This window comes from Ictidomys tridecemlineatus, chromosome 8, assembly GCF_052094955.1.
Source record: "Ictidomys tridecemlineatus isolate mIctTri1 chromosome 8, mIctTri1.hap1, whole genome shotgun sequence".
In the NCBI taxonomy this organism is placed as follows: Eukaryota; Metazoa; Chordata; class Mammalia; order Rodentia; family Sciuridae; genus Ictidomys; species Ictidomys tridecemlineatus.
The window spans coordinates 124280343-124306585 of record NC_135484.1 but is presented as its reverse complement, the minus strand read 5'-3'; the positions used below and the strand labels follow the sequence as shown (position 1 = coordinate 124306585).

The following is a 26243-nucleotide window of genomic DNA, read 5'->3' as shown; positions in this document are numbered from 1 at the left end:
TTATATGGATGATGTATTATTGGCAGCCAAATTAGAGCAGTCAGTTAATGAGGCCTATAAAGACCTGGTGAAGTTGTTAGCTCAATATGGATTACATATTGCACCTAAAAAGGGGATATGTAATTCATATCAAACAGGGGATTCTATTAAGTATTTGGGAGCGACGATTGGATATGACATATTAAAACCACAAAAAGTTACTATAAGAACTCAGGATCTCCAAACTCTAAATGATTTTCAAAAACTGTTGGGAGATATTAATTGGATAAGAGGTTATTTACATATTCCTAATATCGTGCTCCAGCCTTTGTATGCTATTCTTAAGGGTGATCCAGATCTTACTTCCCCTCATACCCTTACTAAAGAGGCCAGAGCGGCCCTTATAAAAGTAGAAGAAGCTATACAACATGCTACTCTATGCAGGCTCCAGAGTGATAAACCTTTCCAGTTATGTGTGCTTGCCACTATGCGGCAGCCTACTGGAGTACTGTGGCAAGATGGGCCTTTACTACGGATACACCCACATGTATCCCCAGGAAAATCTTTAGAATACTATCCTGATGCTGTTGCAGCGTTAGCACTTAGAGGGATTCAACAGAGCATTCAATTTTTCGGACAAGCACCTTCTTCTCTTATCATACCCTATTCTAAAGTTCAAATTAATGTTTTGTGTGCTACTCTAGACAACTGGGCCATTCTATGTTGCTAGTTTCAAGGGGATATTGATAATCATTACCCTTCTCATCCATTACTCCATTTTGTTAAAGAACATCCCATCATTTTCCCTAAAGTAACTTCACCCACTCCAATTCCGGGGGCTGTTAACATTTTTACTGATGGCTCTAAGTCTGGAATGGGAGCTTATGTGATTAATGACTCTCCCCCTGTCCAGCATCAATTTGCTCCTGGAAATCCACAATGGGTAGAACTACAAATTGTCATTGAAGTTTTTAAACAGTGTTCTTTTCCTTTCAATCTCATTTCGGACTCCATCTATGTGGTGCAGGCGCTCAAAATTCTGGAGGCTGTAGGAGCTATTAGTGACACCCATACTGTATCTACTTACTTTAATCAGCTTCAACTGCTTATCCGTAGCCGTACTGCCCCTTTCTATCTAATGCACATTCGGGCTCACACCTCTCTTTCTGGCCCGTTATCACAGGGTAATGCCTGTGCTGACTCGGCAACTAGAAGCCAGTTGGTATGCTTGGCCTCCTCCTTAGAAGAAGCTAAATTGTTTCATCACAACTTTCATGTCAATGCTATGACACTGCGCAGACGTTTTTCCATCTCAAGAGCGGATGCTCGTCAGATAGTATTACAATGTCCCCATTGTGTCACATTTCTTCATCCTCCTACTTATGGTGTAAACCCACGAGGATTGAAGCCATTGGTTGTCTGGCAAATGGACGTAACTCACGTGCCTGACTTTGGTAACCTCAAATATGTCCATGTTTCTATTGACACATACTCTGGAATCATTCATGCTTCTGCTTTATCGGGAGAAAAGGCACGTAATGTCATTACTCATTGCTTAGAGGCATGGGCAGCATGGGGTGCACCTGCATCCCTTAAGACTGATAATGGACCTGCTTATACTGGCAGACAGTTTAGATCTTTTTGTTCTACTATGGGAGTACAACTTGCTCATGGGTTGCCCTACAATCCTCAAGGGCAAGGCATTGTTGAACGTGCCCACCGCACCTTAAAAGAAACCTTAGAAAAACAAAAAGGGGGAATAGGAGTTGACCACACTCCTAAAGAACGCCTGTCCTTAGCTCTTTTTACCATTAATTTTTTGAATTTGGATATTCATGGCCGCTCTGCGGCCGATAGACATGTGTCCCCTCAGCCCTCTGTGACTGGCTATGTTAAGTGGAAGGATGTTCTTACGGGCCAATGGAACGGCCTTGACCCCGTGCTGACATGGGCACGAGGATCTGTATGTGTTTTTCCCCAGGATCGCACGGAGCCGCTGTGGATCCCTGAACGCCTGACAAGAAGAGTCTCGAGATCTACTAACCAGCAGCAGGAGGTGCCACAACAGTCCCATGATGAGGAGCTTCATTCTGATGAGTGCTCTGGCTCTGATGCTGGTGCCAACGGTACAGATGACACCAATGCAGTGGTGGGCAGTGGCACGGGCATGGCCAATGCCAATGCCAATTCATAGTAATTCTAGTGTCCTCCCCACTCTTTTTTCTACCTCATGTGAGATGTCTGCTCCTTGTACCTCTCCTAGAAGGGACATGGAAAATATTTTTAATCAGTCTCAAGTTAATCTTTGTTTCAGCCTTGGGAACACTAATTGTATTAGCCTTAAGACCAAAAATTTGACTAACTGGGAGGACCCATTGCGGTCCAGTCGAGTCTCAGGGAGTATTCTCAGTGCTGTATTGAGCCAAGTAGTTTCAGGGAAGCAATCAGGCTCAGGGACCCCCGCAACTAGCTCTGTTTTAAACATAACTACTTTAGCTATTATCTCCAAGGTACTAATCCCAATGCCTCCTTCTTCTAATAGTACTTGCAATGCCACTCATTTCAAGGCCTCTCCCTACTGTACCCCTAATTTTGGTTTTCCCCCAACATTTACGCCTTGTCAGGATCATTCTTGGGAGAAACATCAAGTTGCTAAAGGTTTCTCCTTTTCCCCCCCTCTTAAGAGATATGTTTATAACTTTAACTACAATGCCAACTCCTCTACAGGAACAGGTTGGTCCTGGTTTCAATGGCTCATTTCCAATGAGAAGGGGGCTTCAGCCGATATTTCTGCATTGGCTCAATTACTAGGAGCCAAAAGTTGGCTGGCTAATGTTTCTGGCACTACTAAGGAGAGTGAACGAGGTAATAGGCTTTCATCTGTTTCGTTCAACTCTCTGTTACATTATGCCACATTGCCTCCTGCAATGGTCTGTATCCAATCCTCGTTCCTGTTCCTTTTAGCTAATGACACCTCATCGGGGATGCTGGATTGTTCTAATATTACCTGTTTCTTGTCTGAGTGTTGGAATGGTTCTTGGACTGTAGCAGTGATTATGAAAATTCCAACTTTTGTCCCAATCCCAGTCACTGCGGATCCAGATACTTAGAGTCCGCAGAGATTTTGGAATCACAGCAGCTATAGTGACAGCCGTGGCGGCATCTGCTGCTGCAGCAGTTACGGCCGGAGTAGCCATGGCCAGTCAAGTACAAACTGCTGCCACCATTAATCAAGTTGTTCAACAAACGTCCACTATACTTGAATCGCAAAATGCGATTAATCAACATGTTTTGTCAGGGATTTTAGCTTCCAACCAAAGAATAGATTTTCTTCAAGCTCAGGTAGAGGAATTGGCTGACCTAGTACTTTTAGGCTGCATTGACCAACGTGCACATTTATGTATAACCTCTGTCAGATTTAATGATTCCAGGAATGCTTCCCACATCATTGGTGGATATTTGGCCGGGAATTGGTCCATGGAAGCGGAAGACATGATCCAGTCTCAACTAACCCAGATAGCTGTCCTGAACAGTACCCGTGTCGATCCCGTGACTCTGGGTCAATTCACCAATTGGATATCTTCTGCTTTTTCCTTTTTTAAGGAGTGGGTGGGAGTAGGCATTTTTGGTGCACTGTGTTGTTTTGGTATGTTCCTCTGTTTGTGGTTTCTCTGTCGCCTTAAAGCTCGTAGTGCTCAAGATAAGGCTATGATCATACAAGCTCTTGCAGCTTTAGAAAATGGCAACTCACCTCAAGTCTGGCTTGCGCATCTTAAACAGTAAATCTTTGACATGGTCATTGCACCCCAAGTTATTATAACATTGCACTGGGATTGACATGTCTTTCCTCGTTATTCTCTTAGTGTTGGAAAGCCCTTGCACTCTGCAGGCCTTGCTGCCATTGCACGCAGATGGGTTTCCAAACTAGTGCCTTTGACATGTTCGTTGCACCCCAAGTTCTTATAACATTGCACTGGGATCAACATGTCCTTCTTTTGTCATTCTTCTAGCGTTGGAAAGCCTTTGCACTCTGCCGGTCTTGCTGCCATTGCACGCAGATGGGTTTCCATGCTAGTGCTTCTCTATCGCCTTAAAGTCCGTGCCTTTCTTTCAGGGTGCTGCCAACTTGTTTGTAGTTGTACTTCTAGACAGCCACAGTTCAACCTCAGCTATTCCCTCTTACTCACCATCGTCACGATACAGGATGCGAGGCAAGGCACTGCACTTGAGTGATCCATTGAGAAGAGGGACATCAAGGGGAGCATGTTCTATTGCATGCGGGTTTGACGTGTCTCCGCCCCGCCCCACGAAAAAAGGCGTCGGCTGATATGGTGTCAGATCTGGGGAAGGCGCCCCCTAGGGCTGGGCCATACTATGCAGCCACTTCTGCACAGTGGGATAGGACCTCTACCCTCGCCTGTATTGTCTTAGTAAAACAAAAAGGGGGAGCTGTGGTGAGCCGTTCCTGCGGAATGTGGTCGCCATTACATGATGGCGCTGGCTCCGCTGTGGTCTGTGAAGGACAACTCCGTATCAGAGAGAGTTGGCGTGTTGTCAACTCCTTATCAGAGAGAGTTGGCGTGTTGTTTTCTAACACCCTGTGAGAAGGGTCCACGTGGCAGCTTCGCATTGGGGTTCGCGGTGCTTTATTAAGGCTGGGAGGGGCATCCAAGGATTATTCGGAGGATTATTAGAAAAATATCAAGGGCCTGAATACACTGCTGAAAGAAGATTCCTGAGTCGCGTCTTCCTTGCGGGCAAGGGGGTCGTGACACATTTCAATACTTCTTTCCATCTGAAATAACATATTTCTAAAATATCTTTAATTCTCTGGCAGGTTAGTATGCCTTTTCAGCATTTAGTCATTAATTAAACTTCTGGGGATTTTCTTGAGGTCTTCCCATTCACCACCCCCCCCCGCCATTTCTCTTTTTAGTTTATTTGCCTTGTATCTCTTGGCCATTAAGACAAGCTCCTCTAGAATACTCTGATATGCTCTTTCCAGAATATTATTCAGTGGCAACCCTTCAATCATTTCTAGATAAGACTAATTGACATGCCAGTTCTCCCTGCTCTTCCAGTTCTCCCTGCTCTTCCAGTTCTCCCTACTATGTGTACATATTCTTCAATATTCCATGGAAAATCATAATTATATACATGGGTGATATCATGTACATCAAGACCTCTAGATGCCAAATCAGTAGTAATCAATAGTCTCACTTTACCTGTTAAAGTTCTCTAATGCTTTCTCACAATCACTCTGTTCTCTGTTGCCATGAAGAGACTGTACTGATATGTGTCTGAGAATTAGGTCACTTGATAAGTGATCAGCAACAGCTTTCCTGCTGACAAACACAATGACTTTATCTTTAGGTGACATACTCTCAAAAAAAAAGTTTGAATATGAGTTTGCTTCTCTTCCTCTGTTGTGATGATTATATTTTGCTTCACTGAATTTACAGCAATGAGATCTAAAGAACCAATATAGACAATCATTGGTTCTTTCAAATAAGACTGTTGACAGACAGCATATGGCCAGGTAGCACTTGTCATAATTATCTGTTGGGGCATACATCTAACAAAATCTTCATTATCTGGGGTTCAAATCCCATGTGCAGCATCTTGTCTGCTTCATCTAAAACCAAGTATGTTACACTTCTCAAATTCACAAAGTTATTAATTTGCAGATCATTCAGTCTTCCGGGAGTTGCAATAATGATGTGTACACCTTTTGAAACATTTTGTGCTGGGTTTCTGTTCTCACGACTTAAAGGCTCAGGGGTCACTTCAGTTAAACTGGGATAACCGGGCTGCGCAAAATAACCACACAAAAGACACAAATACCTTTTTCTTTGGGATTGCTGTGAAGGCTCCTCTGACCTTAAGGGTCCAAAGGAACAGAGAGAGAGAGAGAGAGAGAGAGAGAGAGAGAGAGAGAGAGAGAGAGAGAGCATGCGCTGACCCCTTTTATTGAGGAGAAGTTATTTAAATGAGGCAAGGGATCAGGTTTCAGGGGTCTGAGTCTTCCTGATGTCCACTGTCAGCAACTTGACTGACACCTGGGTAGGCCACACCCAAGGGCACAGTAAGAGAAGGGGACACACACAAGGCACTTCCATGGAAGATTGTATCCTAAACAGGGCAAGGGGTTATATTACAAAGGAACAGGTGAGCATAGCTTCACTCAAGGGGCTGTAGCAAGACACACCCATGTACAAGACACTTATCTTTGGAGCCAAGAAGGGTGGGGAAAGCTCTGCCACATTTCTGCTACTGAGCGCCTCAGCACCCAGCTGGGGAGTGTAACCCAGTCACGTGTAAAGTTTGTCTCCCACAATCTTGTATTTGTCCATCTCTATCTCCACCACCATATATGCAAACACTTGTAAGACCTTTATATGGATATTTAGAACATTCAGCTTCAACTTGAAGAGCCAATTCCCGAGTTGGTGTAAGGACTAACATTCTAGGTCTATACCTTTTCTCTCTAGCTACTGGTGGAGAGTCTAGATGAATGAATCCAGGCATTAAATATGATAGTGTCTTCCCTGTTCCAGTTTGTGTGACTCCAATAAGATCTATTCCTTGTAAAATTATTGGCTATGCCTGTGATTGAACTGACTTTAGCTTCTGGAAACCTTCCCTTTTAATGTTTTCCGTAACTCCAGGGTGACATCGAAAGGCATCTTCAAATTTACAGGTAGGATTAGGGATAGGGTGCTTCACACCATCTTTCAAATTATCACATGTTATATTAAAATTTTCCTTCCTCCAGTTGTCTACTTGCACTTCTATCATAGAACTATTGTTAATGATTCAACATAAAAGTTTTTCTTAATCGGAGGTAAATCAACTCGGCGTTCTGAATTGTTATTTTCTTGGTTTTTAACAAAATTTTCTATCACTGCTTTCGCTTTTATTTGCATTGCCTTGTTGCCAAAAATTTTGACTTCTGCCTCAAGATTTCCTTTTATTACCTGTATTCTGGTGTTTGTCATATTTTGGATTTCTTTTATTTTTGACCCTCCATGACCAATCATCGCTCTGACCAAGTCGTTCTTGAATCCAAAGGAGAGCAGCGGTTCCCCGCGACCAGGTGCCACAGTTTTAGGGAGGCCAGAGGAGTCTCTCCAGCCACCACCTCTGCCACCCCTACTACTTCCCAGACCTAGTGACCTAGTGGATTCAGCTCCGGAGCCTGGAGCCCAGGGCGCAGTGGAGTTTCCAGGCCAAGCAATGACCCAAGAGGAAGCATTGGCTCTTGCTTCTTGCCTAGACAAGGTTCTGCGAAGATTCTGCGGGCCAGACCTATCAGGCTCTGCACCACCCAACAGCTCCCGCATAGAAGTCCTCTTTAACTTTTAACTTTTCATCAAGATCTTTTTTCCTTTTTGTTTAATTGTGACCATAGACACCATACATATTCATATTTGTTTTTATCTCATTTCTAGCATTTTCACAGTTATTTTTTTTTGTGGATCAGTATTTCGAGGAGTAAGATGTTTGATCCATATACTGCAGTTTTGTTTTGTAGTCTTTTATTTTAATTTTTTAAATTTTTAAATCAGAGGGGAAGATTTCTGCTGAAGACAAATCTCCAAGATGGCACTTGGTCTCAATCTATTCACATTTCTTTCTTCCTGTTTTCTGTTACTTTTGTGGGTCTGCAGTCATAGTTCTGTAACTTCCCTAGAATTCAGGATTGTCTGGTTCCTGGAGACACTCATTGCTCTGCCTTCTCCCAAGTTATTTTCTTCTCACAGGTGGAGAAAGAGGTGAGAGTTAAATGGGGGGCCCTGGTGTTGGAGGCTGTGTATGAATTATGGGTTTGTTTAAGCCATCACAAGTCAGGGTGGTTGCTTTTTTGAGGGAAGTCCTGATGTGAATCCACTGGTTGCAGATTGCTCAGACTAAAGCTGACACTCTGCCTTAGCTCACAGCCATAGTTCATATGCAACCACTTTAAGTGGGCATAACCTCTCTAGCCCCAAACAATTCTTCTTCTTTTATTTTTTTTAATCTTATCCTGTTTTACTCAAGAAGGATGCCACACTGAAAGCTTTTGATGTATTTCCTCTTAAATAAAGAATTTAGGCCTTTTTCCTTGCTTAGTTCCTGCCAGGGCTGGAAAACCCACCAGACCCCAGCCTAGAAAACTATTTTTTTCCTCTTGTTATTTGTTCCTTATTGATTATTTTCAGACTTTTAAATTTCCCAGCGGGTTCACACCTCCAAGCAGGAATCTGCTCTGCCTGGGTACTGATAACCCCAACACTGGGATGGGGCTCAACTACCCCATAATTTCTCCTTTAGCCATGTCTAGTGTAGGATCTGACAAGTTCCTATTTTGTTATACCCAGATAGTGACAGTGACATTGAATCACTGGAGCACCAGGGATCAGTCCTTGCTCCCTTTCTCTGCTACACCCAATCTCTTCTCATGGTTTTAACTATCATTTATATGGAGGTATTGTCTAGATCTAATTCTCCACTCCAGAAATTTCTCCTAAATATTTCCACATTTGTCTGTCCCACTGCCAACGGGCACCTCACCTGCAATTCTAGTGCATGTCACAGCACAGCATCTCCTACACTGAGCACCTGCCATGCATTCAATTATCCTCACCTGTGTCCCTCCAGACTCCTGGAGGCTTAGTGGGGACAATTTTGGGACAGATGATTTCTGTGACAGAATCAAGGGAAAACCAAAAGAAGAATGACACAAAAGAATGCACACAAAAGAACAAGAACAGGAAGTATCCTCCCATGGAAACAAAGAAACAAAACATCAACACAGGAAACTTGGCAGCTAAGAGCCAGAGCCAGGCTTGATCCTAGGCTGACCCAACCACACAAAGCTCTCACTACCTAAGGTTCTGGAGACTGAGCAAAGACAGGATAATGTCAAAGTCCCTATGTCCACTAGTCATGGTGGGACAAAGTTCAACTGAGGGACAAGGACAAAACAGAATGGAAGATGACCCCTAGGGACTGACTGATGTACCCCCTTAAATAAACCTCCAGAACCATTTTCCCTTTGTGTAGTTCCAGAATCCATCTAGACTAGACCTATTAGGGGTTTTGTTTTATAAAAATATATTTCTGAGTATTTGTGCTTTGTTATTTACTAATTATCTGAGACTGCAAGTTTTAGGGTGGCTTGAATTATCCTGTGCAGGAAGAAGGACCCCTTAATGAGGCACTGGCCATAGTCTCCCTGCTCTTCTCCACAAACCTAGCTTCTCTGTGTCAGTACATCTTGGTCATGGGATGTTGTCATCTGACCAGTAGAGCCAAAGCCTACTAGTACAATGCTCAAATGCCATAATGTTGACAAATGTGAATTTACTTCTTTTATGGAAGGAAGTGATGTCTGACTTCTATCAATATTCTGTCAGTGTGAGATTTCCCTAAGGTTGAAAGAAAATTCAAGAGATGGAGCAGAGCTGAAGGATGAAATCACTAATTTTAGTTCCAGGAACAGTGAACTAAAGGAACTTGATCCAGCACATCACAGGCACCTAAGTTCCATTGACTAAGTTCTAAATAACATATATCAACTTAGTCCTCTGATACTCCAATTGGGGATCCAACTTTCTTGGCCTCCAATTTATACTCTTATAAGTGGAGAGACAAAGTGAGATCCCAAAGTGATTATTCCATTAAATTTCTTCCTGTCTCTGTCTCTTTCTAGGACTAAGAAACCGAGTCTAAGGATCCATGTATGTCTGACATTAATATTAATTTTGTATTTTGCTGTATATGCACATAGGGAGAGTGTCCATAACATTCATTAGTTATTTTTCTTTGACTGCCCAATAAAGTACACCCTGCTGGAGTAGCTGCATTTATTTTCTGTCTGTTGAAATGTTCAGGGTCCCTTTTTTTCTACCTTCTTTCAGAAATTTCATCATAACATACCTTAATATGGGTCTGTTTTCATTTGTTTGGGTGTAATTCACATGTAATTGTGGAAGGCTGAAAATGCTGAGAAAGTTTCTTGAGATTTTAAAATCGATCCTGATTCTCAATTATTTTGGAAATCTTATCATTAGTTATTGGGAATCCCTTATTGTTAGACTTGCGCTCTTATACTTCTGTCTTCCTTACCATTACTTTTCCAGTTGTACTACTTCTTTTCTGGTATTGCTTTAATCATTAAAATCATCTATAAAATTATTTATTTATATGATCACTTTTTTATTTGTAAAAACTTCCTTTCTTTGTATACATAATTGTGCATAATTACTTATTTACAAATACCATATCTTTTACATGTTTTCGAAATTATTCAGAATAGTGGCAGAAGATCAAGCAAAGAAGTTAGAACCAGTTGGGAGCTCTCCACTGTTGGTTCAGAGCAGCAATTCTCAAACTGTGATCTGGGGAAGACTTGGAGGTGCTCAGACCATTTCAAAGAATCAATATGATTACAAATCATTTTTATAATGTCACTAAAACATTATTTACATTAAAGTAAACCTTGGCAAGATGCAAGATATGGTGTCAAACTGCAAAAGTATGTATTGTTTTCTTGAGAACCTTTTAACTGTAGAAGGGGGAAAATGCCAATTCATTTAAACATGTCCTCATTGAAGTATTAAAAATCATTAAATTTATTAAATCTCCATTCCAGTGTCTACATTATAAAAACACTTAATTGATAGAAGGGAAATACACATAAAGCACTTCTACTACATTCCAATGTAGGGTTTTTGTGTTAAAAAAAAGCCATTTGGTGAATTGTACCAGTCACATTTTTTGCTTAAAAAAATGACAGAGAAACTACTTCAATATTTGACGGATTCCCAAGTACCTACAACAACACTTTCTGGTGAAATCTGTGGTAATATGAACATATGACTTTTTGATTATCTGAACTTAAATATGTTCACAGTAGAAGATCTATACAACTTGGTCCATCAATGCATGACTTTAAAAAATATCATGCATTAGGACAAGATACATTCAATATGCAAGACATCCACAGACGTCAATGAAATAGACTATGTTCTATTCAATGACAATGTTTCATGAATAGTATGAACCTTTCAGTATGAACATTGTTCCTTTGATTCGTGCCTCAGGGAGTAAATCAGCAGTTCTCAAACATTTTGGTTCAGGGTCTTTACATGCTCTTATGTCATTTTAGTGTTGTATCAAAGATGAAGGGGATGGCGTTGTAGCTCAGTGGATGAGCGCTTGCCTTACATGCGTGAGGCACTAGGGTCAATCCTCAGCACCATATAAATAAATAGATAGATAGATAGATAACAAAGATATTGTGTCCATCTACAACTAAAAAATAATTTAAAAAGATGAATAGCCACAGTTATCAAAAACTTTATTAAAAACATTCCTCCTACATATTTGTATGAGGCTGCATTTTTTTGTCTCAACGAAAATCACAGGTTAAATGCAGAAGATGTGAATATCTAGCAGTTTTCTAATGAGAAATAAGGACTTTCAAAACTGTAAAAGTAAAATGATCAAGTCTTCTGATTAAATCTTTTTATTTTGGAAAACAGTTCATTCTCTTTGAAATTATTGTTTCTGTTAACATGCAATAGGCTGTCAATATTCTGAAGCAATAAAATATCTTTAAATTGGAATTAATTGCTATTTCTAATGTGGCAAATATTGGTAGACATAATCCACATACAAATGATTACCTCTGGAGTGCACACTACTTTCTAAGAGCATGTAAAGACCCTGAAACCAAAACGTTTGAGAACTGCTGATTTACTCCCTGAGGCAGGAATCAAAGGGACAGCTTGATAAAGAGCGATTGGAACAGAAGTTCATTCTGGCAAAGTCCTAGGTCCTGGGCTTGGCACTCAGGGTCTGCAGAGGGGTCTGGGGTGTGGACACAGACCACTGGGGATTCCCCTTCTGCCTGGTGTTTCACTTCTCATTTTCCCAACCTGGGTCAGGTAGTTCTGCCTGGACACTCCTGACAGGGCCCTAGTTCTCACTCCCATTGTTTGTCTTGCTCCTAGAGAAGCGAATCAGCTTCACCACAGTTCAGTTGTAAAGTTCCAACCTACTGGCCTGGACGCAAAATCTCCACAGAATTGCACATTGGGGATTATGGCTTCCAGAAAGCTGCTCCTGCTGCTATCAGAGGCCCTGGTCCTGACTGAGACCTGGGCAGGTGAGTGCAGGGTGGGGAGGGAAATGGCCTCTTCGAGGGAGGAGCCAGGGGACCTTCCTGTGAGAGCACAGGACACAGAAAAATTAAAGTCTCCATTGTCTCTCAGGACAAGTAAGGGCCCATACACTCCCCTTCGTGGCTAGAGGGTCTGCTGTTCCTGATCCTCCACTCCAGCCCCTGAATCCAGCCATTTTAAGTCCCATTGCCCTTTAGTGTCTCTCCACCCTGCTCCTCTGTTCTTGGCCTTGTCAGCCTGGGACCAGGGTCTGGCATCAGGAGGAGAGTCCTGCAGGTCTCAGCGGCTCCCCGCCCCCAGGCTCCCACTCCTTGACGTGTTTCGAAATCTCCGTGTCCCGGCCGGTCGGGGAGCCCTGGTACACGGAAGTGGGCTACGTGGACGACACGCTTCGACAGCGACTCCGGGACACCAAGGATGGAGCCCAGGGCGCCTTGGATGGAGAAGCTGGGGCCAGAGTAGCATAAACACAGGGATTGCTAAGAACAAGGCGCAGAATCACGCAGTGAACCTGAACACCCTGCGGGCTACTGCAACCAGAGCGAGGGCGGTGAGTGACCCGGGCCCTGTGTGAAGTCGCGACCTCTAATATCCCTCATGGAGGGTCCCCAGATGTCAGGGATTCCCTCAACCGAGTTTCACCCCAAGTCTGAGGGACCCGCGGAGACGCTCGACACAGAAAGTGTCCTCGCGGACTGTGACAGGGTTTCCTTTGCAGTTTAGGGAGGAAAACTCGCGGGGTGGACGGGGCGGGGATGCGGCTGACCTCGGGGCGGGGACAGGCTCTCACACACTCCAGAAGCTGAATGGCTGCGAGCTGGGACCAGAGGGACGCCTCCTCCGCGGGTTCCAGCAGTCAGCCTATGATGGCGCTGATTACATTGCCCTGAAGGAGGACCTGCAATCCTTGACCGCAGCTGACATGGCTGCTCAGATCACCCTGAGAAAATGGGAGGCAGCCGGTGGCACAGGGGCTTCAGGGCCTACCTGGAGGGCACCTGTGTGGAGTGGCTCGCCAGATACCTGGAGAATGAAAAGGAGACACTGCAGTGAGTAGGTATGAGTGGCTGCTGGACAACTGCTTATCTCCTGTAGATCCCTTGGCTAGCTTCCCACAAGGAGGGGAGGAGAATGGCACCCACTACAGAACACCCTCCTGCTCCTTAGTCCCAAGGGCAGTGAGTGGGCTGGATTCCCCGGTGCTGAACTAGAGAGGAACTGAAGGCCACTTTCTCTCAGGACTAGTGAGGGATCCTGCCTCTCTCTATTTGGCTGGTGGGAAAGACAATAAGTAATGACCACAGTTCTGTGGAGTAGTCTTGGTAGCATCAAGGACAGACTGTCTGGTCCTTTCCAGCCTAGTGTCCTTGGAGGTCTAACTCCAGGTTTTCCACATGTCTCAGCCTCTACCAAGACCAGAATCTGAAGTCCCTCTCAGGGACCTGAAGCCTAATACTGGGTTGTCTCAATCTCATTCTAGAACTTTAAAGGAATAGGTTAAACTAGAAGCCGCCTCATTCCTGGCTTGTGTCTAGGTTTTATGTTCCCTTCCACTCTCCAATCCTGTTGTCCATCCTCAGGATGGTCATGTGAGAGCTGCTTCATTGGCCCATGAAAGGTAATGCAATAATGTCTGAATTTCTATATTCTTCCTCTCAGAATCTCCAAAGACACATGTGACTCACCATCCTAGCCCTGAAGGAAACATCACACTGAGGTGCTGGGCCCTGGGCTTCTACCCTAAGGAGATCATCCTGACTTGGCAACAGGATGGGGAGGACCAGACCCAGGACATGGAACTTGTGGAGACCAGACCTGCAGGAGATGGAAACTTCCAGAAATGGGCATCTGTGGTGGTGCCTGCTGGAGAGGAGCAGAGATACACATGTCATGTGCATCATAAGGGGCTGCCTGAGCCCCTCACCCTGAGATGGGGTAAGGAGGGGATGAGGGCACAGATCCTCTCTTCAGAAAAGCAGTAGGCTTTCTGGAGACCCTCAGCAGTGTACGAACTGAGAGCTGGGGATCAGACCCCTCACCTGACTTGCCTTCTCCCAGAACCACCCCCTCAGCCTACCATCCCCATCATGGGAATTGTTGCTGGCCTGGTCCTCCTTGGAGCTGTTGTCCCTGGAGCTGTGGTTGCTTTTGTCTTGTGGAAAAAGAAAAACACTGGTAGGGAAAGTGCAGGGTCTGAATTTTTGTCCCCACTGGTGGTTTCAAGTACTTGGTAGAAGTGTGCCCTGCCTTGTTCGTTGGAATTAATATCTCCACATGCCCTAATCCAACCATGGATCCTCCTTACTCTTTGTTAAGTGCATAGAAACTAAGGGACAAATATATGCTCTTGATTTTTGTAGTAGAGATGACCTGATTCCCAGCATTTAGAGGCCAGAGAGGAATTTTCCTGCTGAGGACAGACCTCCAGGAGAGCAGTTGGCTCTATCCCTACCCATTTACTTTCCTCTTGTCTCCTCTGATCCTTCCCTATATCTATAGTTATAGTCCTGGAGATTTCCCTAGTGTCCAGGACTAGGAGATACCTCCAAGACATATTTTCAACCTGTTCTCTCACAGGATGCTTTCTCCCCACAGGTGTAATAAAAGGGGACCTATGTACCAGCTACCTATTAAAATGAAGCACAGTGATCCCTGGGACCCTTGAGAAAGTGTTTCAGGGAGTAATGGGAGGACTGATCCATCCCATAGTTCCTCTATTGTCCACAGTTTCTGTGCACTCTGACCAGTTTCTGTTTTGTTTGGCTCAGGTATTGTCAGTGCTTGGAGATTTGATGTGTCACTCACTTCTTATAATGGTGAGAACCTGGAGGGCCTGAAGATGGAGAGGGGTTGGGGAATGGGGTGGCTCCTGTGTTATAGGGACTCTTAGAAGGATTTTTGACATTTTGAGTGTTTAATGGTTGTTCAGAGTGTCTCCATTACAATGAGTGATCTGAATTTGTTTGTAATACTTTCTTTTCCAGTGTGAGACAGCTGTCATCTTTGGGATTGAGCAGTACAGAATTCCTTCAGTTCTCTTCCTGCATCCTACTGTCATTTCAATAAAGTTCCAACTTCTCTTATGCAGTTGGCATCTAACTGTGTCTGTGTTCCTGTCATCATAATGTAAGGAAATGGAGAGAGGAGCACATCTCTGATCACCAAGACCACTCCCCATGCTGTCCTGTTTTCCTCCTGAATCTATTTTCCTGTGTAACAGATGTCTTCATTACTCATTTAGCTTTATGTTGCCCTGAGATGTAGCTTCTTCCTTCATTATGGAAAAACAGGATCTGGATATTGATTTATATTTCAAACTAGTGGCATAAAATGTGATCGATGTGCTAATTGAATGAAAGGAACATTACTAAAGTTACAGAGAGAAAATAAGACCTGAAGACTTCCAGAATCCACATTTTCTGTGCTGACTCTGCTGCAGGTGGGGACTGGGGAAGAATGAAAGCAACTGAGGGTAGATAAGGTGGTACCCAGTCTGTTTCCAGCCATCCTGGGCTTTGATGTGGTCACTCCTTAGTTGGATCATCTTTCCTGGTCCTTAGTCCTGTCCCTTCATTTGAACCTTATCCCTCTAGGATCTGTGATGACAGGGACTGAAGCATCCCCAGGGCAATTCCTGTCTCCAGGACCATGGGCAGGGAAGGCATCAAGCCACATAAGCAGAGACCTGAGGGTGACCTTCTGCTCCCATCTTTTTTTTTTTTTTTTTAAATTTCTCGGTTTCTACTGAGAATTATCCCTGTTTCTGTTATTAAGTAGGAGTTCTGGTCTTGTCTCCTCTGGGTGTCTCTAATCTTTGAAAGTAGCAGAAGTAATTTTTTCTTGTCATTGTCCCACAAATCCCAGGATATTTTCTTGGATTGTATTTTCCATCATTCTTCCAATATTTGTAAAGGAAACAGATTATGGGAATAGCAGAAAGGAAGGATTTCATGATTTCTCATCTTAGATGAATTCTCTTTAGAGTTCCATCTTCTTGCAATTTCACTGTCCTCCTAGCACTTGCTCCATTACAGATTCCTGCATGGGTACAACAGAGTCTAACAGAAGTTTTTGTTTAGTTGGAAAATATGACCCATTAGTTAAGGATCATCTTTTCTGAAGATCAAAATGTACTTAGCTACTGTGGATTGCAGAAGGTCTGGTGTGGAGGGAGGGAAGGCAGCTCTTGTAAGAAAAGTCCAATGGCTCTGACCTCAGTGTGAGAAGCTCTTGTGCTGCAGATGCCACAGAATATTTGATCTGAGGCCCCATTGATAAAGACAGAGTCTCTAGAAGAGGGTAGGGATGACAATGATCATTCAACTCTCATTTGTTGAGTACTGAATAGATGACACAGTTTGCATCTAGGATATATCAGGAAACTGAAAACAAACCAAAAGTGCCTACCTTGTAATTAACTTATATCTTTTCCCAGATTTATCTTAATTTTAATGGTTGAGAGTTTTTGTTTTTTGTTTTTGTTTTCATTTTGGTGATCCCGAGGATCTAACCCAGGGCCTCATGCATAAGATCCACGTACTCAATCACTGAGCTATGTATATCTCTCCAGTAAGGAGAGGTAGATCTTTTCATCTTCTCAGGTCTTTGGTTTCTTTCTTTAGGGTTCTGTAATTTTCATTATATAGATCTTTCACCTCTTTTGTTAATTCCCAAATACTTTTCTTTGAGGCTATTGTAAATGGGGTAGTTTTCCTCAGTTCCCTTTCTTAGGATTTGTCACTGATATACAGAAATGCCTTTGATTTATGGGTGTTGATTTTATATCCTGCTACTTTGATGAATTTATTTACTAGTTCTAGAAATTTTCTGGTGGAGCTTTTATATATATATATATATATATATATATATATATATATATATATATATATATATTATAGAATTGTATCATCAGCAAATAGTGCCACTTTGAGTTCTTCTTTTCCTATGTGTATCTCTTTAATTTCTTTCATCTGTCTAATTGCTCTGGCCAGTGTTTCAAGAAATATGTTATTTTTTAAAATAAAATTTATATTTTTTGCATTACAATTTTTATTACACATATACAGCACAATTTTTCATGTCTCTCATTGTATATAAAGAATATTCACACCAATTTGTGTCTTCATTCATGTACTTTGGATAATTATGTCCATAAAAGAACTATGTTAAATAGAAGTGGTGAAAGAGGGCATCACTGTCTTGTTCCAGTTTTTACACAGAATGCCTTCAATTTTTCTCCATTTAGAATGATGTTGGCCTGGGGCTTAGCATAATTAGCCTTTATGATGTTGAGATATATTCCTGTTATCCCTAATTTTTCTAGGGTTTCGAATATAAAGAGGTGCTGTATTTTGTCAAATGATTTTACTGAGTCTATTGAGATGATCATATGATTCTTACCTTTAAGTCTATTGATATAATGAATTACATTATTGGTTTCTGTATGTTGAATGAACATTGTATCCTTTGGAAGAATCCCACTTGAATGTGGTGCATGATATTTTTGATAGGTTTTTGTATTTGATTTGCCAGAATTTTATTGAGAATTTTTTCATCTATATTCATTAGAGATATTGGTCTGAAGTTTTCTTTTTTTTTTTATGCGTCTTTGCCTAGTTTTGGAGTCAAACCAACTATTATTGGCCTCATAGAATGAGTTTGGAAGTGCTCCCTCTTTTTCTATTTCCTGAAATAAATTGAAGGGTATTGGTGTTAGATCTTCTTTAAAAGTCTTGTAGAGCTCAGCTGTGTATTCATCAGGTCCTGGGCTTTTCTTGGTTGGTAGACTTCTGATGGCATCTTCTATTTCATCACTTGAAATTGATCTATTTAAATGTTGTATATCATCCTGACTCATTTGGGCAAATTATATGACTCTAGAAATTTGTCAATGCCTTCGATATTTTCTACTTTATTGGAGTACAAGTTTTCAAAATAATTTCTAATTATCTTATGTATTTCCATAGTATCTGTTGTCACATATGTTAGTAATTTGAGTTTTCTCTCTCCTCTTCATTAGCATGCAAGTTTCTACATTTGGTGTCTTGTATTTGGTTTTCCAATTCGTTCTTAATCCTTGGGAAATTTTCTGATATTATCTCATTGAAGAGATTGTGCATTTCCTTGGTTTGGAACTTTGTGCCTTCCTCTTAGATTTGATCTTTTGATGTTGTCCCATAATTTTTGGATGTTTTGTTCATGGTTTCTAACTATCTTCCCTGTGTGACCAACTTTATTTTCCAGATTGTATACTTTGTCTTCATTATCTGACATTCTTTCTTTCAAGTGATCTAGTCTATTGGTTATGCTTTCTATTAAGTTTTTTATTTGACTTATTGTATCCTTCACTTCAAGGATTTCTGGATTTTTTTTTCAGAGTCTCTATCTCTCTCTTGAAGTAATCTTTTCTACCAGTATTTGCTCTTTTATCTCTTTGTTGGAGTGATCAAGTTTTGCCTACATTTGCTCATTTAGGTCATTTTTAAATTCACAGATCATTTCAATTATGAACCTTCTGAACTCCTTCTCTGACATTTCACCAATGTTGCTGTCCATGGGTTCTGTTATTATAGTGTCCTGGTTTGTTTAGGGCACTTTCCTTTCTTGTTTTTTCATCTTGTCTTTGTGTCTTTCTTTCTTGCAGTGGGGATCTGAGATAATACCTTTCTTCCCTATATTCTTATGCTACCCCTGCATAGGGTCTGCATCTCACTTTGATGTTGGGCTTCCAGGCCTTGCTGGTGTCCCTCAATGTGGATTGCATCTAAAGGTGGTGGTGGCAATAGCCGAGGTAACTTGAGATAGTAGTTAAGGTGCCCCAAGATGGAAGCAATGTCTTACAGAGATGGAGCTAAAAGAGTGGACCTCACTCTCCCTTTGGGTTGCCTGCTTTGAGATGCAGCTGCTTCTAGGATCTACTGTTGTGTGTGTGTGTGGGGGGGTGAACTTGTACCTACCCTGGACATGGGTTCTGTGCAAAATGGTGCGGAATGATCTGGGCCTGCCCTGGGCTCCTGCGGTAGTCTGCTGGTCGGAAGGGGTTGTCCTGTCCCAGGGGCTACAATCTGGCAGGTGTCTGCTCCCCAGGGGGAGGGGTGGACACAGGCCTACTGTAAGCCTGGGTCCCACGCAGGCTGATGTGGGCGGTCTGGGCTGGGTCTTGGCTCCTGTAGTAGTCTGCTGGTCAGAAGAGGTGGTCTGTTTCTGCCAGTTTTCTAAGCAGCTGGGAAAACAATAAATATTTTGATGAAAATCATACCTGATCAGGCATTTCATGCCTTGTGAGGTATATGTATTAGTGGAAATTTGTTAATTTATTTATCATGTCTTTTCCAATTTTTACAATAAGAAGAGGGAGGGAACTATGTGAAGTTCAATATCCCTGAGTTTTTGGCAATCACTTAGTCTTGGAGTATGTCTTATGTCAGTTGGGATTTTAGATGATAGAAATAAGTATTTAGCTTAAGGATAAATTAATAGTCTTAGCTGAAAGCAGAAAACAAACCTAGATAATTTTAGCAGAAGAGAAATCAATTAAAACATATTGAGACAACTAGAGTGTAAAGCAGGAGGGATACCTTTGTCTACACATATATAAATTCTGGAGTTGCTACTGTGTTTCCACAAGAGCTTGAGCACTGGTCAGTGAGGGAGTTGCAGTGAAAGGAAGGAGGAGGTGGTCAGAACTTGAGAGGATCTTGGGATGGTCACAACATAAACACCCCACAGCACATATGAAAATCTAGTTTTCATCTCTTCAAGAAATGGAGTGTCTTAGTCTGTTTTCTGTTGGTGTAACAAAATATCTGAGACCAGTTGATTTATAAAGAATAGAAGTTTATTTGACTCATAATTCTGGAGGCTTGGAAATCTAAGAGCATGGTTCCAGCATCTGTTCAGCATTTAGTAAGGGCCCCCTTGTTTCATCATAACATGGCTTAGAATATATCACATGGAAAGACAGAGCAACCATTCTAGTTTGGGTATTTCTTCCTTTTCCTATAAAGCCATTAATATCAGGATGGAGAAATTAGCTCTGATAATTCAGTTGTATAGGAATGTTTTGTTGAAAAATAAGACCAGGGCTGGGGATGTGGCTCAAGCAGTAGTGCGCTTGCCTGGCATGTGCAGGTAGCTGGGTTTGATCCTCAGCACCACATAAAAATAAAGTAAAGGGGCTGGGGATGTGGCTCAAGCGGTAGCGCGCTTGCCTGGCATGCGTGCGGCCCGGGTTCGATCCTCAGCACCACATACCAACAAAGATGTTGTGTCCACCGAGAACTAAGAAATAAATATTAAAAATTCTCTCTCTCTCTCTCCTCTCTCTCACTCTATCTTTAAAAAAAAAAGATACTTTAAAAAAAATAAAATAAAGATGTTGTGTCCACCGAAAACTTATATATATTCTCTTTCTCTCTTTTTCTTTAAAAAATATAAGACGAAAAAATACAAAATTTCTGTATGCTATATTTACATTCATCAATATAAGCAAGTAAAAGTGGATTGCCAACACTGTATGTTCAAACTCTCAATATAGCAGGGACAAAGAAATTTACAACTAGAATTTTTCATATAACATATAGCCACAAATTCTAACTAGCATATTTTTTTTTTGCTGTGTAATACTTTTATTAAACAGTTTTATGGGGAAAAACCCACATTTCTGCATGAGTTACACATAATTTTCAGGCAATTCAGGGTCCAGTGACAATTACATTTGGAGTAAAGGTTTAAAATTCATACTTGTTTGTATTCCACTCCTTTGTGAAATATTGAAAAGCAGCCTCTATATCTCAGCATTAAAGGTTACAAAAAGCACCACTTAATGGAGGTTCTCACATATTTTATTCCCTTCAAATTACAGTCTTTATCCCCCCTTTATGACAGACACAGAGCTACACTCCTTCAAGATGCTTTAGTGTAATACAAATCAACATTCTCTAATTCACCAAAATTCAAACAAGACTCTCATATAGGGGACCCAGTGCAAAGATTAGGACTAATCAACAACAGTGAGCTTTGGCTGTCCTAAAACCGCAAGCTGGGTAAGGTGCTCTCTGAAGTCGAATAGAAAATAAGTAAGATCATCAATATCTAACAATATAGATATCCCTTGACCATCTAACTCGATACCTATAAAATCCATACTGTTTAGTATTTCACACCAATCTTACTGCAAAAAGTACTGTGCTATACATGATTCAAGTCAACACCATCTACTGTTGAAAGCAATAACAAAATTATTTTTTACTGAAGCTTATTTACTTCAAAGCACAAGTAAGAAAAACAAATCACACAAGGCCCAAATGAGAATCCTGGAGGGATTCTATTGCTCATAATTGGATTATACAAGTAACGAACTTGGAGGGTTTTTTTTCTTCCTTCCTTTTCTGTTAAAATTTTTTAAAAGATTTGGCTTTTTACTCCAAAAGTTTAGGTTCACTGCAGAAATCAGTTTCTCAATCTCCAGTTGTGATTGGCACTTAAGGAGAGACAAATGCCTAGACCCATAAAGTTTTGAAAGACCCTTATCCCTACCAGGTCCTTCATCCCATGGGTAATTGGAGCCAGCAGCCCCTGGTAGAAGACAGCAAGAACTTGGCTTTAAGGATGAAGCAAATAATGTTTGAATAAGTTATATAGTGTTCATAAGCCCATGCCCCAAATCACTAGAATGTGAGGATATAGAAATCTCTGAGAATAGGATATATTTCAAACACACACAAACATAGACTATTGCATATCATTTTTAATTGAGGTCAAAATTTTAAAAGCCCTATTTCCCCAATAAAAGCAGGGAATTCAATCATTAGTGTTTCTCCTTCATTTACACCCCAGATTACTATAAATCCTGTCTGGAGATATCACTTCTTTCCAAACTTCACTTCATTTTAGCAGCATGCATGGAATACTGGCACTTTTCAAAGGTTTTCTCTCAAATTCTGTAGATTTACAAGGACTAAAAATAACTGGAGGAAAAGTGAGTGAGTCTGGTTTGTCAGATCTTCTCAGAAGCATCTTTTGGATGACTCTTTTACACGTTAATTACACACGCATGTGCTAAGAAAAGTCAGCACTGCAGGGGTGTTGCCTATAGTGGTTAAATCCCATTCAAGTCTGAACTTAAAGCAACCTACTAACTCTGGTGTGGAAATTCTCCATACCAGTGAAATGACTAACCTATGTATTTTAGGTAACATTTAACTTAAGACTTTGATAGAGTCCATCTGACAAATAAAATTAAAGCAGCTAGTAGGAACAAGAAACAAAGGGAAAATGTTCCACATAATGCTAAATTTTGTATAATGAGATCCAAGGATATATCACCAGGTTATGTCTGATTTAAATTGTCTTATAAAAATGGATTATTTTCAGTTACTTTGTCCTTTACTCCTCAACTCAGTCACTCTTCTTTCTTTGCCCCACAATCACAATACCATACTGCTGTTGTTAAGGGTCAGCCACCTTTTAAGAGCTATCTTCTTATCCTGCCAACTATGACTTAAACAAAATTCCTAGAGGTAAAAAAAAAAAGGTAAAAAATTTATTTTTGCTTTTATTCATTTTCAAATTCTACCACTCTCTTCTAAAGGAAATAACCTCTCTCTTTAACTAACCAATATAAAAGGGTGAGTTATCAGGCTCCCTTTATTCCTCCCTTTTCCCCTTCTAGAACAGTTTCTTGGTGACAGACCAAAATAGGGTATCTCAGGGCCATTTATTAGCAGGCTAGAAAAGAAACTGTGTTGAAGTAGTCACTACCCAATTCCCCCTACACATCCCTTTCCATACCTACTGGTAGGCACCTATTTCACATCTGGCTGGGAAAGAAGAATTTGGGAAACAAAATTTTTACATTTCTACATTTAAATCTGAAGATCACCAACAATAAAACATACTGTCATTAGAGCCAGACCCAACCGACGAGAAGCCTCTGGTCTGAGACACATAGAGGAGATTTCCTTCCCTGTCCCACAATACTCATATACCAATTTGGAGTAAAAAGTTTAATACATGAACACACAGATAATGGCATTTCAGTACTATTGACAAGAAATGAATATGAGAGAATCCTCCATGTAAAACCAAGATTTTAAATCCTTCTAGGTGGCCCAATTACTTAATGGATATTGGGTAAGAACAAAATTCCAGCACAACTAAAGACTATATAGGTCCTGAGAGTTGGTTAAAATAGGATTTGGCCTGGATTTTTATAATGGCACACCACTGACAAAATGGTTTGGACCATAAAAGGTTCTCTACAAAAACCTTTTGTTGCAGAAGGTGGCTTTGAAAGGCAAAAGCAGTATCTACTCTCCACAATTAACCACCAATGCACTTAGTAGCTTGCATTCCCTGCTAAACTACAAGCCCACATCTTATTGCCTCATACCTGGGATCAAGGAGGTCTACATTCCCAAAGATAACTGAATTGTCAGCTTTGCATGGAAAAAACAAGAGGTAGCTAAACTGACCTGTAGGTGCCCTTTCAGTGTGGCTGGGTTCATCTTAGCAGTCAAGGAGTCTCTCAACCATCAAGTATGGCTTCCTTCAAGGTTGAATGTTTGACTTGCATTTATCTGTAAAATGGAAGAGCCAAGATACTTGGAAAAAATGTCTTATCTCTGAACCCCAAGGGTGGATTGAATATTTTTCAGTCCATAAATGGAAATCAGTGACCCCACCTCATTACTAAACACATTTTTAAAAAAAGAGGCACAAAGAAAAAAGTGATCTTCTTACTATTTAGTACAAAGACCCTTCCAGGAATACTTTCTTGTATCATGGCCTTTACATCTTACCAGGTGAGGGAATCCATATGTGTATCAATGAGTCTGTATGAACTTGTATCAGGAGCAGTACTTGGGATAAAGATGAACATGGGTCTGGCCATATTAACATAAGAGTATAGTCTCCTCTAACTAAAGAAGAAAATCTTAAGGGCCATTTATTAAAAGCCTTAAGTTATCTAATATAGTCTTTTAAGACCAATGAAAAGGAATTTTTTTTAATTAAAGAAAAATGCAGGCACATAAAAATCTTTCAAGGATAAAAGTCCTAGACGTGTTCCCTGGTCCATGTCTATCTGCAGAGCTGTCTGCTCTGAGAAAGCATAACTGGAAACAAGGCCAGGCCAAACAGGAAAACCTATGTGCCATACAGTCAAAGCTGTAGTAGCAAATTAAAAGAAAAAAATAGATCTTCTGCATATGCCTTTCTTATAACATTGAACCCATATTTTCTTTAGTAGAAGTTTAAAACAAGTGGTAACAAAGTGGTTTGGGCTTCTGGTGGGCTAAAAAGGAGATATTCTGACAACCATCATCAATAAGGTGGGTCAGGTCCCACAGAACTTTCCAAAGGGGTCACTTACTGAAAGAATTTTGTGAGGGGTCAGGTATGGGATCTGAGGGAGGCTATTAAAGGAAGAATGTGAAATAAGAGAACAAAGCGTTCTTGTGAGGCATTTTGTTATATCAAAAAACACAGACTGTGCCACACACTGTGAAAATACAGAGACCCCATGCAAGAGAAGCTGCCCCTGCGAGGCAGAAGCTGTAAGTAGGGCAACAGTCTAGCTCAAGTTCATTTTTTGGACACCAAAGGTAGCAGTGGTAGAATCTTCACCCAACAAGAGTTTGCTGTTCTTTCATTTTAGGGGAAAAAACCTCCCTGTACAGTTATCTCTATAGCTCCCCAAAAGGGGTCCTGGTGAATACCCATAGCTGGGGCTAGGAGGCTTCCAATAACCTTCCCTTGATATGTATATGTTTTCTTCTTTAAAAAAATTCCATGAACTCATAAAGCTCTCATCTGCAATCAAATACAAAAGCAGAGCATCCTACTCAGAAGCTCTGAAACACACATATTGGCCTGAAAGCAAATCAGCCTTCCAGTCTCAGGTAAGACTGGTTCAGTTCAAAGGCCAGGGAGAAGCTTCTCCTGAATCCATGAAGGCAAGACAGGATGGCTTCAGATGGGCTTGTACAGCAGTGTAGTGACATACTTCTTCTTGTAAGGATGGGTTGCACTAAGAACCATCACACTGTCCTTAATAGATAATGCATAGAGATGGTTCAGTATAACATGGTTGGACTCAGGAAGTAGGGCTGGGTCACAAGAAATATTAGTGTCTTTGTTAAGAATAACTTGGAGTGGGTGAGGAGGAAGGATGGGTGGGGATTTGAATCTCTCTTCAGATCAAAATACATACATTTCTTGACCATAAGGCCCCGGGGTGAACTGGAAAGGTCTCGACAAGATGTCTCAGAACTTTCCATAGAATCTAGTTTTAAAGCATCAAACACCTCAAAATCAGATTTCTTGACATGGATCAAATTGTTAATCATGCCAAGCTGACTGGTAACCACAGGCTCTGATGGATCATGAACCCACTGTCCATCTACAAAAAACTTGTATTGGTGCTCTCCCTCGGGGAGGTCCAGGATGGCAACGAAGTCATTATGGCTCTTGATCAGTGGAATCTTGGTGCTCCAGTTGTTGAAGGACCCAGAAATGAAGACCTCCTTGCCTCCTTCAGACCAACGGATAACAGTAGGCCGGGCCTGCTGCATAGGCTTTTCAGAGTCGTCCAAATCTTGCTGCCATGATACAAACTCTTTGTCCCCAGGGAGCTTGGAGTCCGGCAGGCTGAAAACGCTGGGGTCGTCGGTGCTCCCGACCATGATCTTGTGCTCCTTGCCGGGGGCATGGCCGCTGCCGCCTTCCGAGCGAGCAGCCTTGGCGCCTTGGCGCTCCCCGGACACCCCGTCGCTGGTGGTGTTTCCCATGGCTGCAGCTGAGTCGCTGAGTCGGGGGCCACCTGGCGGGGAACACCCCAGCGGCAGCGTCAGGGGCACACCCGCCCCTAACTAGCATATTTGATTACATCTCAGTTCATTTTTATCTTGCAGGGCCCAAGGGAATAGATTTTATGAGTTGAAGATGCAAAATATGTTTCAATAATTTTGATTAGAAATAAATGTGAAACAAAAAGTGAATGAGTAGTTATAAAACAACAGGGTCAGAATTTAGTAAGACAACAGGGAAATACAGATGGAGACAGTGGAAGCTGAGAGCAGCAATAATGAGATG

At 41.6% G+C, this 26243-nt stretch overlaps 3 pseudogenes across 2 annotated transcripts; 1 reads left to right on the top strand and 2 right to left on the bottom strand.

The window, feature by feature from the left end:
* Window positions 1–4837: 4837 nt before the first annotated feature.
* On the bottom strand, window positions 4838–7322 carry LOC101977692 (putative ATP-dependent RNA helicase DDX43 pseudogene; annotated as a pseudogene).
* Window positions 7323–11934: 4612 nt separating this feature from the next.
* LOC101977413 (saoe class I histocompatibility antigen, A alpha chain-like) lies at window positions 11935–14911 on the top strand (annotated as a pseudogene). The gene is made up of 5 exons (XR_013425322.1): window positions 11935–12133; window positions 12450–12699; window positions 12932–13206; window positions 13809–14084; window positions 14208–14911. The product of XR_013425322.1 is annotated as a saoe class I histocompatibility antigen, A alpha chain-like (transcript).
* Window positions 14912–19096: 4185 nt separating this feature from the next.
* On the bottom strand, window positions 19097–25939 carry LOC101967050 (5'-AMP-activated protein kinase subunit beta-2 pseudogene; annotated as a pseudogene). The gene is made up of 2 exons (XR_013425321.1): window positions 23624–25939; window positions 19097–19371 (listed from the first exon to the last, which is right to left on the bottom strand). The product of XR_013425321.1 is annotated as a 5'-AMP-activated protein kinase subunit beta-2 pseudogene (transcript).
* Window positions 25940–26243: the final 304 nt, after the last annotated feature.